This window comes from Bubalus kerabau, chromosome 4 (assembly GCF_029407905.1).
Source record: "Bubalus kerabau isolate K-KA32 ecotype Philippines breed swamp buffalo chromosome 4, PCC_UOA_SB_1v2, whole genome shotgun sequence".
Lineage (NCBI taxonomy): Eukaryota > Metazoa > Chordata > Mammalia > Artiodactyla > Bovidae > Bubalus > Bubalus kerabau.
In genome coordinates this window covers 166,717,246-166,721,230 of record NC_073627.1, presented here as the reverse complement: position 1 = coordinate 166,721,230, position 3,985 = coordinate 166,717,246, and positions in this window count along the sequence as shown.

The window sequence follows — 3,985 nt, the reverse complement described above, 5'->3', positions numbered from 1 at the left end:
AAAAGCATCAGTTCTTCGGCTCTCAGCCTTCTTCACAGTCCAACTCTCACATCCATACATGACCACAGGAAAAACCATAGCCTTGACTAGATGGAACTTTGTTGGCAAAGTAATGTCTCTGCTTTTGAATATGCTATCTAGGTTCGTCATAACTTTCCGTCCAAGGAGTAAACATCTTTTAATTTCATGGCTGCAGTCACCATCTGCAGTGATTTTGGAGCCCAAGAAAATAAAGTCTGACACTGTTTCTACTGTTTCCCCATCTATTTCCCATGAAGTGATGGGACCAGATGCCATGATCTTCGTTTTCTGAATGTTGAGCTTTAAGCCAACTTTTTCACTCTCCACTTTCACTTTCATCAAGAGGCTTTTTAGTTCCTCTTCACTTTCTGCCGTAAGGGTGGTGTCATCTGCAGTGGTTAGCCCAGGGTAATAAGTTGCAATTTATGAATGTGTTTTCATTTTTCCAAAATTTCAATAAATCAGCTTTATTTAGAATTAGAAAAATAAACCACGACACAAATTATTTGAACATTTGTGAATTAAGTTTAAAATGAAAATATTATACTTACATGTCTGTTGTTAAGCTTAATTACTTAGAGCATAGTACTTGTTTAAAACCCATAGTGTCCAACACAGAGTGCACCCTAATTTATACCGTGTACTTTGTGTGATGATGATGTGTCTGTGTAGTTTTATTGGTCATAACAAGTGCACCTCTGTAGTACAGAATGTCCATAATGGGAAAGTTGTATGTGGGAGAGGACAGGGGATACATGGGAACTCTGTACATCCCATTCAATTTTGCTGTGAACCTACAACTACTCTAAAAAAACTAAGTTCATTATTAAAAAAAAAAAAAGAACATAGCAGCCATAATGGTGTCAGGCATAGGATTTCTTTAAGGAGGAAATTTTGTAAATACTCTTTATTTAAATTTGGCATAAATTTGGCATGTTTCTGTCCCTCAATGCCAAAAGTATGGTTTTTCACATGGTTAGCATATCCATTTATAAGGGGCAAACCATTATTTCTTAAGCGCATCAGATTGAGGTATAAGACCAATGACTTTGTTATTTAGAATGACAGTTCTGTCACATGGGCTGGAATACACGTATGGACATAAGCAATGTCTTTTCTTTGTGAAGTCATGGGAAAAGGCTATATTATCAGAAGGTTTCCTGGAGAACCTGAAATTAGGAGAAGTAGGAACTAGTGTCATGACTTGATTATTTAAAATATTTCTCAAAGCATGAGTCCCTTGACTACGTATATCAGTCTCACCAACGACGTTCACTAAGATGGAGGTTTTTAAACACGAACCTAAATTTACTCTATCAAAATCTCCAGGTATGAAGTCAGAGTCTGCACTTTGAGCAAGCATCCAAGATGCTATTTATGTGCATGGAAGTTTGCGAACCAGGGGTTAGGGTTCCAGAGTAGCAAGGAGAAAGGGTAGTGGTGGCTATAGAAGTCTTTGCCAATAGAAAATTAGCAAGGCAAAAGTGTTGCTAAGACTGACTTCACTAAATCTACTGATAGAGCACAGCTAATCCACAGTTCTGACACTGCTTTTCTGTGATTCCTTGATGTTCTTAACTTCTTTTGATTGCTGTCCAGTCATGGGAGAATGTCATTCTTCTTTCCACTGTATATCACTGCCCAGATTTATTATATATTTTTTTATATATTTATAGAAGCATAATTGCATACCAGTGACAATTTCATGAGTTTTGACAAATATAGATATCCATATAACCAGTACTGCAGCTGAGTATACCTTCACCCTACGAGGTTCACTGTGGTCTCTTCCCTTCTCTCCCTGCCCCTGTCCATCCTGGCAACCACTATTTATGATTTCTCTCCCTGCAGATCAGTTTTGCCTGTTTTATAAATCCATAAAATGATGTATTGACTATGAGGGAACACCATAATTTTTACAGAAGACAGTGACACTCATTTTTCTAAGTTCTTTCAAGAGAAACCACTCTCAGTTCAGTTCAGTTCAGTCGCTCAGTCGTGTCCAACTCCTTGCGACCCCATGAATCGCAGCACACCAGGCCTCCCTGTCCATCACCAACTCCCGGAGTTCACTCAGACTCACGTCCATCGAGTCAGTGATGCCATCCAGCCATCTCATCCTCTGTCGTCCCCTTCTCCTCCTGCCCCCAATCCCTCCCAGCAGCAGAGTCTTTTCCAATGAGTCAACTCTTCACATGAGGTGGCCAAAGTACTGGAGTTTCAGCTTGAGCATCATTCCTTCCAAAGAAATCCCAGGGCTGATCTCCTTCAGAATGGACTGGTTGGATCTCCTTGCAGTCCAAGGGACTCTCAAGAGTCTTCTCCAACACCACAGTTCAAAGGCATCAATTCTTCGGCACTCAGCCTTCTTCACAGTCCAACCCTCACATCCATACATGACCACAGGAAAAACCATAGCCTTGACTAGACGGACCTTTGTTGGCAAAGTAATGTCTCTGCTTTTGAATATGCTATCTAGGTTGGTCATAACTTTCCTTCCAAGGAGTAAGCATCTTTTAATTTCATGGCTGTAGTCACCATCTGCAGTGATTTTGGAGCCCCAAAAAACAAAGTTTGACACTGTTTCCACTGTTTCTCCATCTATTTCCCATGAACCACTCTAGACTCTTACAAAACTCCAAAACATTTCAATTTGGGTTGGTAAAGGTGGAATACCTTAAGTAAGATTTCATGGCCTCAAATTATAAACAGTATCCTGCTAAGGATGTTAGAAACTGTCCTTCTGTAATTAGCTAGTTTTAAAATCTTGAATTAGACATATTTTAATAGTTAAAAACACTCTGATAGTGAGAGTACGAAGATGACCCAAATGGAATCAATTCTTCTGATCCAAAACAATAATATCCACAATCTCCTAGAAGAATTTGAAGATCAACTTGCTAACTTAGGAAGAAGAAAGAAAGTGTTCAGATAGGCAAAAGAATGCCACTTGATCCACAGACCAGAGACAACCAAGTTTGATCCCAGATCAGATTCCAAAAGGGATCAGTAACATCTTCCCCAAACTTGGATTTCAACATATTCTTACCCATTTCTGTCTTTTCAGCCCCACAATTACAGTCTTTTTCACGGCCCAAAAGAGAACTTTGAGGAACAGTACATCCTTTCTACCATCCGTTATCACAATTCCTTTGGTCCCATAACACATTCTGTGGTCCTTACCAGATTTGCATGTTTTGATTGCTCCAAGACTTTAACATTCTGTTACTATTTGTGTGGTTCTATGTCACTCTCGTAGAGTTATCACTTGCCTTCATCTTTTTGAATGTTCCTTCTATATTCTAGTTTAAAGGGTTCTGTGCCATTGCTCTAATTTGTTTAAGAATCTCCCCGCCTCTTTTCTCTTCATTGGAATTGCCCCAAGTCATGCTTCAGAGCACTTCCTGATACTGTCTTCTTTTGGAAACTTGTGGAATTATGCTTATTTTTTAAAAAATATTTTAAAGTCTAGCTTCCTAAAGTCTGCTATACACATTTTATCTAGCTCATCCTTGTCTTCCCTTGAAGATGACATGGTCTCCCAGGGTCTCAGTCCTTCCTCTCTGACAAATGGCTTCTTCCCACTGGTTGGAATCAGTCAGAGCAGAGTTATTTTTATTCCTTCCTCTACCATCTAGGATGTGAAATTGTTGGGAAGGCAAGTGAAAAACTCTGCTTTTATCTGAATGAAATATCCAGAATGTTATCCCCAGCGTGTGTGCTCTGCCAATTCTGTGGCTTTCCCCCATGTGTCTCAGCTCAGTTTCCATAAAAACCTCATTTCTGTTCCTCTCTCCTTTCATCTTCATCCAAGTGTTCAGGGATTCCTCTGCATCTATTGTTATTACAGCCTACAATGCTGCTCCGTCTCCTGTCAACGGGTCTTTTGTGTACAGCACACCCTTCTATCACTGTGTTCCCATGGACCGGTTCCACCCCGCCAACTCTCCCGGTATCTGTGAGG